The sequence below is a fragment of the Crotalus tigris genome, unplaced genomic scaffold (assembly GCF_016545835.1).
Source record: "Crotalus tigris isolate CLP2741 ecotype Arizona unplaced genomic scaffold, ASM1654583v1 scf7180000018922.241687, whole genome shotgun sequence".
NCBI classification, from domain to species: Eukaryota; Metazoa; Chordata; class Lepidosauria; order Squamata; family Viperidae; genus Crotalus; species Crotalus tigris.
The window spans coordinates 26,595-39,173 of NW_024097275.1; positions in this window are offsets into that span (position 1 = coordinate 26,595).

A 12,579-nucleotide genomic window follows, 5' to 3' on the forward strand; every position below is an offset into this window, starting at 1 on the left:
TCCACAATAGTCAGTCTAAAGTCTTAATTTAACTTAATTAATGGCTAGAGCTCAAAAAGCAATGCACAAGATGAAGTAGATTACAAAAGGAGATTATTTATAAATATTATGAATAATATCCTAACAATTCTATATAAAAATAAAATAAAATTGAAAAGAGCACAATTTTCAAAATAAGATAAGATAACCTTTGTTGTCATTTATTTATTTATTTACTGTGGGCACAATGGCACACATCAAAAATGAAATTTAGTTGTCCACTCTCAAAGTGAAACACATACATGACACACAACTAAACATACTATATACAACATGTATATGTATGTAGATATGTATACAAAATACTTCTGTCATGGACATTTCACCAGAGAAGGCCACACTTAGAATACTGTACTGCATCCAGTTTTGGTCACCATATTATAAAAAAGATTTTGAGACTCTGGAAAGAGTGCAGAAAAGGGCAACAAAGATGATTAGGGTGCTGAAGGCGAAAACATATGAAGAATGATTGCAGGAATTGGGTATGCCTAATGAGAAGAAGAAGTAAAGGTGTCATGATAACAGTGTTCCAATATTTGAGAGGCTGCTACAAAGAAGAGGGGGTCAACCTGTTTTCCAAAGCACGAGAAAGCCAGACAAGAAGGAATGGATGGAAACTAATCGAAGAGAAAAGCAACCTAAAACTAAGGAGAAATTTCCTAACAGTGAGAACAATTAACCAGAGGAACAGCTTGCCTTCAGACGCTGTGGGTACTTCATCCCTGGAGGCTTTTAAATGGGCAGCCACTTGTCTGAAATGATATGAGTCTCCTGCCTGAGCAGGGTGTTGGACTAAAAGACCTCCAAGGTTCCTTCCAGCTCTGTTATTCTATTATACCTTTGGTTTCAAGAGCAGCGTAAAACAATTCTAAAAGCACATTTATTATATATATTACATTTTTTCCCTCCTTCCCTCCAGGAACTCAAAGAAATTTGGATGAAGGGATCGCTACTCATTTTGTCTTCACAACAACATCTGAGAGAGATAGATTGAGCTTAGAGATAGCAGCTTGTCCAAAATTTTCCAGTGAGCTCCAAGTTTAATTAATATATGTATATGTATGTATGTATGTATGTATGTGTATATAAATATACACACACACACACACACACACACACACACACACACATACACATACACACACAGGTTAAAAAAAGGATATATGCAGTGTTATCTTCATTTTAGATATCAAAAGGGTCTCTCTCTCTCTCTCTCTGTCTCTCTCCCTCCCTCTCTATCTGCCCTTGGTCTACCACTCCTCTTCCCCCACTCTCTTTCTTTCTCTCTCTCTCTCTCTCTCCTCTCTCCCTCCCTCTCTCTCTTTCTCTCTCTCTCTTTCTCCCCCCCCCTCCTATCTGCTGCTCACCTGGCAAGCTTCAAGCTGTTGTCCAACAAGCTCAGGGTAAGCAACCTCGTCTCTTTTATGACTCATGGACTTCAACTCCCAGAATTCCTGAGTCAGCCTAGCTGGGCTAGCTAGCTCTCTCCTGCCCTTCCTGCTTCCTGAGAGATGCAGCAAAGGGAGGAGCTCTGCCCAGTAAGCTTTTCAGCTCTTCGGAGAACATGTGAGTACACTCTCTTTTACACATACACATACACACACACAAACACACACACACACACACACACACACACAGCGAGAGATTGAAGCAGGGAAGCGCAATTGCCTTTCTCTGTCTCTCTCTCTGCAAAGGCAGAGGAGGCTGGGAGCCACAGGGCAAGGCTCAAAGAGCCGCATGCGGCTCCGGAGCCGCAGGTTGCCGACCTGTGACCTAAACTTTGTAGCTGCATCTCCCTTTAGCACTTTATCCACTGCCCCAAATTCCAAAATGCTGTCAAGGTCAAATGTGAACAAGCTGAGACTTGATGGGTTCATTCCTATAACAAGGCACAGTTGGCCAATGTGCCTCCCACCCTGAATATGACACAAGTTAGTGGGAGACAGAGGCAAAATACCTGAACATTACTTTTACTATAAATAGGGCTTGCATTTTATACTTGGCAGTTGCTAGGTTTCTTCTTTAATAGCATTTTTGATTCCCTTCCTGTTGTCCCAGATAGTCCTCACATCACTTTGACCTTAGGGCACCCAGAGTTGATTTACTCCCAACTTGGCAGCAGATGCTAGATTTCACATTTCTATAGAAATAACTATTTGCCTGTGTAGCGTGAAGCAGATGGGAAATTTCTCAGCAAACAGTTGCTGCATTAATGCTGAATATGTTCTCCTCTTCTGTGAATTTATTTTTCAACGTTCTGTAATCTCATCTCATTGTCACAATAGTAGTTACAGTAGAGAATGTCCAGAGACAAAAAAACGCTACTTCTTTCTTTTCCTGCTCTTCCTCCTCTTCCTTTGTTGATTAATTATTTTATATGAAATTTTAGTTGTACCATAGCATTCATGTTATATCAAAACAGAGTTGGAAAGATACTATAGGTAGAGGTAGTCCTCAGGTTACAACCACAATTAATTTATGTTGCTAAGTGAAACATTTGTTAAGTGAATTTTGTCCCATTTTACGACCTTTCTTGCCAAAGTTGTTAAGTGAATCACTGCAGTTGTTAAGTTAGTAACACAGCTGTTAAGTGAACCTGGCTTCCCCATTGATTTTGCTTGTCAGAGGATCACAAAAGCTGATCAGGTGACCCCGGGACATTGCAACCGTCATAAATATGAACTAGTTGCCAAGCATCCAAATTTTGATCATGTGACCATGGGGATGCTACAACGGTCATAAGTGTGGAAAACAGTCACAAGTCACTTTTTTTCAGCACCATTGTAACTTTGAACAATCACTAAAAGAACTGTTGTAAGTCAAGGACTATCTGTATTTGTTGACCTTTAATGACCCAATTTTGGATAGGACGGTAATTAAATAAAATTCAGGGGGCGTCCAAAATTATGAAGTACGGGGCACACATAGAGCAGATTTTAAAATATACTTTTTACTAAATAAATAAAGTAGTGTATAGCAAATTTGTTTGCTGATCCTTGGACTCGGATGATTGCTACTAAAATTGTCCCAGAAAATGCCCACCAAGTAGGAACTTTCTCTTCCTATCTTTCTCTGGTTTTGTGAAGATGCAGCTTAATTCAGTTTTTGTTGTGGCATACGGCTTTATCTAAATCCCTAAGCCAAATGTGTTTGCTTCAGATATTGTGATCGGTTGGGATTCTTTTCTTTTTTAACCATTAAAAGTTTTATTAATATAAAATACAAAAATACAAAAGAAAATAACAGGACAATAAGGGAGGAAAAAGGGAAGGGAAAACAGATCCGGATCCAAGTGTCAGCTGGGTGGCCCCATCACCCAGTACTCAACAAGGACCCTCTGCCACATTCATACCCACTGCAGCTGGTCTCCGTCCCAAAGTTCCTCAAACTGTGGCCAGAGCAGCTTCAATCAATGCTCACTCAGGTCTTGGCATAGAGTATTGCCTTCTTACAGAGGCCTAAGCTTTCATCCTCCACTCAGTCTCATTCTGAGCCTGTGGAATATGCCTGCTCCATTGCCTCTGGTTATTCATCTCATGACAGAGAGTCATATTCGGATCTTGAGGAAACACGGGATCCGCCGTTGTCTGAGGATGAGGAAACGCATCAGGAACCCTCTATCTTTGTGGGATTATTTGATCCCACGTTATTCAGGTCCATTCTAGCTAAGGCCTCCGCAGCATCTAAGATTGCGCCCGAGCAAGAACCACAACCTACCCCTTCCACCAGTCATACACCAGACCCACTGTTTTCTGAACTGACCGTGACCCAAAAACATATACCGTGTTCCCCTTTTTTCATTAATATGGTAAAGAAGCAATGGGCTAGTCTTAGTGCCCCCCCTGCTCCAGGGGCCGCTGATAAAAAACTTTTCAATGTGGCTCCGTTACTGTCGGATTTACTAGTGGTCCCGGCGGTAGACACATTTTTAACCCCTATCTTCTCCCCCTCCACCATACCAGGTGATATGGCAGAGACATTGAAGCTGGAGGAACGGAAATCAGAATTTTCTTTGCGCAGGTCACATCAGGCGTCCGGATGGGCAGTGAAGGCTTCCACTTCAGCATCCCTCTTTTCCAGGTCTTCTTTCATTTGGCTTCGAGAGCTCCAAGCCATGATTCCCCAGGAACAGGTGCAGGCTCACCAAACCTTGGGTAAGTTACTTGCTACGGCAGAGTACACGGCGCATGCCATACTTCACGCAGCCAGATTTTCGGCTAGGGCAATTGCCACAAATTTATTTATTTATTTATTTATTTATTTATTTTCAATATTTATATGCCGCCCAATCCCAAAGGACTCAGGGCGGCGTACAAAGTTAAAACAATGATAAAAGAATAAAATAAAGCAGTCATACCGCGAGTCCGAACATATCCCGGCCCCCCGGGGACATCAGCCCCAGGCCTGCCAGAACAGGAGGGTTTTAACGGCCTTCTTAAAGGCCGGCAGGGTGGGAGTAGTTCGAACCTCGGGGGGAAGCTGATTCCACCAGGTCGGAGCCACCACAGAAAAGGCCCTTCCCCGAGGGCCCGCCAGCCAACATTGTCTGGCCGATGGGACCTGAAGGAGGCCCAATCTATGGGACCTCACCGGTCTCTGGGAGCTATGCGGCAGAATGCGGTCCTGTAAGTAACCTGGCCCTATGCCATGAAGGGCTTTAAAGGTGATAATCAACACCTTGAATTGCGTCCGGAGACCCACAGGAAGCCAGTGCAGCTCGCGGAGGATAGGTGACACGTGGGCGTACCTTGGCGCGCCCATAATCGCTCTCGCGGCTGCGTTCTGAACCAACTGCAGCCTCCGAATGCTCTTCAAGGGTAGCCCCATGTAGAGCGCATTACAGTAATCCAGTCTTGAGGTGACAAGGGCATGAGTGACTGTGAGTAAAGCCTCCCGGTCCAAATAAGGCCGCAACTGGTGCACTAGGCGAACCTGTGCAAAGGTCCCCCTGGCCACAGCCGATAGATGTTGTTCCAGATTTAGCTGTGAGTCCAGGAGGACACCCAAGTTGCGTGCCTGCACTGAGGGAGGTAAATTTGCCCCCCCCCAGGACTAAAGATGGACCATCCAGTTGGCCTTTGGGAGGCAAGACCCAGAGCCACTCGGTCTTGTCAGGGTTGAGTCTAAGCCTGTTCACCCCCATCCAGACCCTCACATCTTCCAGGCACCGGCACATCACGTCGACTGCTTCACTGAAAGGACACGAGGTGGAGATATATAATTGGGTATCATCCGCGTACTGATGATACCTCACCCCATGTTGCCGAATGATCTCACCCAGCGGTTTCATGTAGATGTTAAAAAGGAGGGGGGACAGGACCAAGCCCTGAGGCACCCCATAATCGAGGCGCCTAGGGGTCGATCTCTGTCCGCCCGCCAACACTGACTGCGACCTGTCAGAGAGGTAGGAGGAGAACCACCGCAATACGGTGCCGCCCACCCCCACCTCTCCGAGACGACGCAGAAGGATACCATGGTCGATGGTATCGAAAGCCGCTGAGAGGTCAAGAAGCACCAGGATAGAGGAATGACCCCTATCCCGGGCTCGCCAGAGGTCATCGGTCAGTGCGACCAAAGCAGTCTCAGTGCTGTAGCCGGGCCTGAAACCAGACTGAAAAGGGTCCAGATAATTGGTTTCATCCAAGGATCGCAAGAGTTGAGATGCCACCACCTTCTCTACAACCTTCCCCACAAAGGGGAGGTTGGAGACGGGACGAAAGTTCTTCAAAACAGCTGGGTCCAGGGAAGGCTTCTTGAGGAGGGGCCTCACCACCGCTTCCTTTAAAGGTTGCGGGAAAGACCCCTCCATCAAGGAAGCATTGATTATCGCCTGGAGCCAGCCTCGTGTCACCTCCCTACTGGCCGAAACCAGCCAGGAGGGGCACGGGTCCAATAAACAGGTGGCGGCATTCATTGCCCTCACGGCCTTGTCCACTTCATCAAGGGTCACAGGCTCAAACTCGCTCCAGATAATATGACTAAGACCAGCCCCTGGCAACTCGGCTGTCATTGCCCAGTCAGAGTCCAGGTCCCTCTGAATCTGAGCGATTTTGTCCGAAAGAAACTGAACAAACTCCTCAGCTCTCCCCTGCAAGGGTTCCTCTGCCTCCTCCACTTTAAGAAGGGAGCGGGTCACCCTAAACAAGGCGGCCGGGCGAGATTCTGCGGACGCAATAAGTGCGGAAAAGTGAACACGCTTTGCCGCTCTTATCGCCACTAAATAAGTCCTAAGATAGGCTCTTAATAGTGATCGATCAGATTCAGAGTTACTGGCCCTCCAACGTCGCTCTAGACGTCTCTTGTGGCGCTTCATCTCCCGGAGCTCCTCAGTAAACCAAGGCACCCTCCGGGGACCACCACCACAGAGAGGTCGCAAAGGCGCAATTCGATCCAGGGCCCCGGACGCCGCCTCATTCCAGGCCGCAACCAGGGACCCGGACGAGTTGTGGACAAGGGAGTCAGGTATTTCCCCAAGCTCCTCCTGGAACCAATCTGGGTCCATTAGGCACCTGGGGTGGAACCACCTAGTCGGTTCCCTCTCCCTGCAATGGGGGAGTGATGCTCTGAAGTCCAGCCTCAATAGGAAATGATCTGTCCATGACAAGGGCGAGATCTCTATTCCCCTTAATTCCAGATCATGTCTCCATTGCCCCGAGAGAAACACAAGGTCGAGTGTGTGACCACCCCTATGGGTCGGATCCTGAATTACCTGGGTCAGGTCCATGGTTGCCATGGAAGCCATGAACTCCTGCGCCGCCTCTGAGCGATCGCCGAGTGATAGTAAGTTAAAGTCCCCCAGTACTATAAGTCTGGGGAACTCCACCGCCAACCCGGCTACTGACTCCAGCAACGCAGGCAGGGCTGTTGCAACGCAGCTGGGAGGTAGGTACGTCAGTAGCAAGCCCAACTGAACCCGTGAACCCAACTTCAATAGGAGGGACTCACACCCAACAACCTCCGGGGCAGGAATCCCATGAGGACTCAAGGACGTCCGAGCGATGACTATATCAACTCGCAGGCTGCTGTGGCTGAAACAATGGCGGGCGGACTTAAAGTCCAAATGGCATCTGGCCACTGTACCTTACACTGGGGGTCATCTATTTGGGGAAGCTCTCGATCCCTACTTGGTGGAAAATCGGAACAAGAAGAAGGTGTTAGTACACCAGGCCAGGCAGGCGGACAGGAAAGCTACCCCGTATTATCGGAAGCAAACCTTTCGCACGACTTCAGGGACAGAGTGGTATCAACCACCCCGCTCTTTCCCCCGAGAGGCGAGCATCAATCGGACCGCTTTGGGCCCAAGCCCAGGCAGCAGGTTTAGTCAAAGCGGCCCTTTCAAGGTGCAGGGGATCGTCCCTTTAGGAGGAATAAATGACTCCAGGGAGGGATTCCCCCATAGGTGGCAGGCTTTCCCTCTTTATTCACAGCTGGGAAGCCACCACCACAGACGTTTGGGTTCTATCCACCATAGAACATGGTCTATCATTGGCGTTCTTATCCAGACCACTGGATCAGTTCATCCAGTGCCCAGTTTCCTTAAACCCAACCAAGAGGAACCTCATGAATGAGGCTATAAGTCATCTTTTGGACATAAAGACCGTGCAACCAGTCCCGGCTGAACAGATAGGGAAAGGTTTTTATTCCATCTTCTTTGTGGTGCCAAAGGCCTCGGGAGGATGGAGAGCCAGTCTCGATCTAAAGAGACTAAATACTTACCTACTGTACAAAAAATTCAAGATGCAGACTCTACAATCCATCCTGGCCAGCATCAGGAGGCACGACTTCCTGATGTCTATCGACCTCACGGAAGCGTACCTACATGTACCAATTCTTCTCCAACATCGCAGGTTTCTCAGATTCTGTCATTATGAATACAGAGCTCTGCCATTTGGCCTGTCATCTGCTCCGAGGGTGTTCACAAGATCTTGATGGTTCTAGCCGCACACCTGAGACTGGTTCCAATACGGATCCAGTGCTACCTGGATGACATTCTCATACAGTCTTTGTCAGTTCAGACAGCAAGAGCGGATGTAGCACTCACCATCAAGGTACTTCAGAACCACGGATTCTCTGTGAACTTCCTCAAGAGCCAATTAGTTCCTTCTACTCGTCTTCTTCATTTGGGGGTGGTCATAGATACGGAACAGTGCATGGTCTACCTGTCTCCGGACCGCCAGGTCAGTATCAGGACACTGGTACGTCAGGTCCAACATGACTGTGTGGTTCCCCTGATTACCCTCTCCCACTATTAGGGAAAATGATCTCGTGCCTTGGGCCAGACTGCACTCCAGGGCTCTACAGTGGTTCCTCCTCCCCTTTCAAAGGCGGAAACTCACATCTTCCAACAGGACAGTGAGGGTGCCATCCCTAATTTTGAAGTCTCTCAGCTGGTGGACTTCCTGAACGATAGCTGGAGGTGCACATTTCAAGGAACTGGCACGACTCACCCTCACCACCGATGCCAGCCTCTTTGGCTAGGGAGCTCATCTCCAATCGCAGTTGGCCCAGGGTCGGTGGTCCCGACGAGACCTGAAGCACAACATAAACTGGTTGGAGCTCAGAGCCATACATCTAGCATTACGGCACTTCAGACACAAGGTGAAGGGGCAGCAAGTTCTAGTCCTCATGGACAACATAGCGGCAAAAGCCAACGTGAACCGGCAGGGAGGCACCCGGTCCCAGTCATTCATGACAGAAGCCAGGCTACTATGCTCCTGGGCAGAGACCAACCTCTCTTCCATCAAGGTGGCTCACATTTCAAGGGAGACAAACAGACAGGCGGATGCCGTAAGCAGAGCAATGATAGACCACTCGAAGTGGCGTCTGCTTCCAGCTCTATTCGCGGAGATAGCGGAGAGGTTCGGCCGCCCAGCTCTGGACCTGTTCACGTCTCCAGAGAATTCACAACTCCCGCGGTTCTTCTCCCATTTCCTGTCTCTGGGGGCGGAAGGAGTGGATGCACTTTGCACTCCTTAGCCCGGGGGTCTACTATACACCTTTCTCCCTCTTCCTCTAATGCTGGTGGTCATACGCAAAATATTGCAGGAGAGGGCAGAGGTCATCCTCATTGCTCCACACTGGCCAGGGCGTCTGTGGTTTGCTGACCTCGTGAGCCTTTCCATCTCGTCCCCATGGAGGATCCCTCCAAATCACATTGTGCTCAGTCAGGGAGCTCTTGAACACCCGGACCTGCAATGGCTCCAGCTAGCCGCCTGGCACTTGAGCGGCAATGCCTGACTCAGCAGTCTTACCCACCGAGGGTGATCACCATGATTCAGGCCTCCAGGCACCTGTCTACCAACAGAATTTATGATTCTATTTGGAGGAACTTTTCTGCCTGGTGTACCAGGAATAAAATTGGCATGTCATCTGTCACTGTCCCAAACATTTTGGAATATTTGCTGGAGGGACTTGACAAAGGTCTTTCGCCGAATACCATCAAGAGACAAGTAGCAGCTCTAGCTACAGTGCTGACATGCGACGATTCTTTCTCTGTAGCACATCACCCGATGATTCGCTCCTTCATTAAGGGGGTGACCAACACAAAGCCACCCACGGTCCATAGATAACCCTTGTGGGATCTTTCATGTGTTTTACATGCTCTTACTAAGCCATCTTCGAGCCACTTAGGTCTTGTGAATTGAGTTTTTTGTCAATGAAAGTAGCCTTTCTGGTGGCAGTAACATCAGCCAGACGCATTTCCAAGCTGGCAGGACTCTCTGTCAGGGAGGACCTATGCGTTTTTCGTGAAGACTGTGTAATCCTTAGAACAGACCCAACGTTCATTCCTAAGGTGAACTTGTTCCATCGATCACAAGAACTCATACTAACGAGTTTTTGTCCCTGTCCAACTCACGACCTGGAGTGCCAGTGGCACACCTTGGATGTGCGCAGAGCATTGAGACGATACATCAAGTGGACCTCTGCCTTCTGCAAATCAGAGACGCTTTTCATTTCCTTCCAACCCTCTTCTATGGGGCAGAAGGTCACTTCAACCACCATTGGCAGGTGGATCAAGGCCTGTATAGCCAAGGCTTACCAATCCCAGTCCTTGTCCATTCCTTGCCGTATCACTGCTCATTCAACCCGCAGTGCGGCAACCTCAGTGGCTTGGGCGACTCAAGTGCCCATTGGCGAGATTTGTAGGGCGGCAACTTCGTCGTCTCCCTCCCCATTTATTAGGCATTACAAAATTGATAAATTTGCCTCTGCTGATGCCTTTTTTGGCCGGAGGGTGCTACAACATGTGGTGCCATCCGGAGGGACACATGCCCTGACTGTTTCCCCCCCATAAGGACAGTGTAGGCGTTGGTATGTCCCAATCCATGGATTATCCATCCTCATGCTGGAGAAGGGGCATTGTCTTACCTGAACGCCTTTTCTCAGCATGATGATGGATAATCCACTCCCACCCCTTTGGTGCCTGTCACCAAACGCATCGGACTTTGTCTGCTGCTTCGCCTTTGTCGGAACTGGGGCAGCATGGCCCAGTGGGAGGTGTGGCTAACTCTCAGACTTAGTCTATTGGGTAGAAGGGACTTCAGGAAACCCAGTCCGTGGATTATCCATCATCATGCTGAGAAAAGGTGTTCAGGTAAGACAACGCCCCTTCTATAACAACAAACCTATCTAATAAGCAAAACCCAAATTAAAGTTTCATTTTTTTCCCACCTCAAGCACAAAGTCTAAAAGCCATTTCCATGTAGAAGCAAAGTTAACTGTATTCTTTTCTTTAATTAGAGCAGTCAATTTAACCATCTCTGCTATCTCTCATCAATTTTTGTAGCTGTTCATCTATGGTGGGAATCAAAGTGTCCTTCCATTTTTGTGCATAAAGTAATCTTGCTGCTGTCAACATATACATCACCAAAGTCCTATTTTTTTCCCCCAAATCTTTTTTCCATTAAACCAAAAAGAAAAGTCTTTGGTTTTATCTTTATATTCACTTTAAGAATCTTCTGATCGGATGGAATTCTGAAGCTTATTTCAGCTATTTTCCCCCTAAGTACACAGGCAAAACTAGACTTGGTTGGCAGTTATCCACTGGGTAATATTTAAGTGGCCTGGTGGAGCCAGGAGGCCCCTTCAGAATTGCTCTTGGAAAGGAAAATAAAAAAGCAGCTATCGAAGGTTGCATAAAATAAGCTAGGCTAAAGAAAAAGTAAAATGTTAAAGATAAACAGGACTGTTTATAAAAATCAAATGATTCACGAAGCAAGTACAGTTTTAATAACTTTGTTACAGCAAGTGAAATGAGTGGAGTAATGAAATGCTAAGGTTTTACACCCTGTTGTAAATGCAGAGAAGGAAAGCATCCAGCACAGAACATAAATCCTTCAGCAAACACACACACACACACACACACACACACACACACACACACACACACACCAGACAAAAAACATATAGACATCTTGAATGGTGCTTATAAGTCACCAGTTATCCCCAAGCTGGGAAGTTGTTGAGTTAGTTCAAAGAAACCTACTAGAAATATGCATACTGACGGGGGCGAGGGGACGGCTGTAGGTGCCCACTTGCAGACAGGAAGGGTATAGTGAATGGAATTTACCACAGGTGCAACATTCAGAAGCCCACATATTTTGCAATAAACAGGAAACCACGTAACCAGCGTCAAAAATAGAAAAAAAGGGGGAGAGAAATAATAACCAACAGCTACTCAGAGGTGCTGATTATTCTAGTGCCTTTCCTAGACTTCTTCATCAATTTTGGAGTTCCTCCCCTCCATTCTTTAAAATAAAATAAGGGGGAAAATGACAAAGAGGATTTTCAAAGAAATAATATCCATACATTTCTTCCTGTCACCTTGGAAAACACTGCTGGCTTCACCAAGCCAAAGCCACAAGTTATTCCAAGCTTCCTTGTGTCCTCTGTTTGATCTCCTTGATTTATGGGCAGCCAAAACAGTCCCATAACTTTTCATTTTTCCTCTACAGCAACCATATGAAAATGTACATTTCTAAGTATATTTCTGATAGCTTTATGTCAACAGTCCGAAAACAACTGTGGGCCTCAAAAAATGTGAACACAATCATCTGTTCGTCTGTCTGTCCTTCTGTCCGTCCGTCCATCCATCCATCCATCCATATACACAAATACACACACAGAGAGAAGTCAGCATGAAGTAATGGCTGAGGTATTGGACTCTGAATGGGGAGATCCAAGTTCTAATCTCCCTTCAGCCACACAAAGGTTCCCTAGGACACATTGGGTCAGTCCCTCTCTCTCAGTCCAACAACCAGGATGGTTCAATGGAGAAGCTGCTGGACTTCCAAGACACAAGTTCTTGATTTCCTTCAGCTATGGATGCTTCCTAGATGACTTTCAGCCTGTCCCTCTCTCTCAGCCCAAGAATCAGAGTAGTGCAGTGGTGAAAGTGTTGGACTGGCATCATAGAGATTCTATAATATAGATTCAGCTCCTGGTGGACTGAGGGTCATTTCCTCCCTCTCAGTCAAGAGACATGGTAGAGTAGTGATGAAGATGTTGGATTGGAACAAGAGAGACCAGGTTAACTCCCTT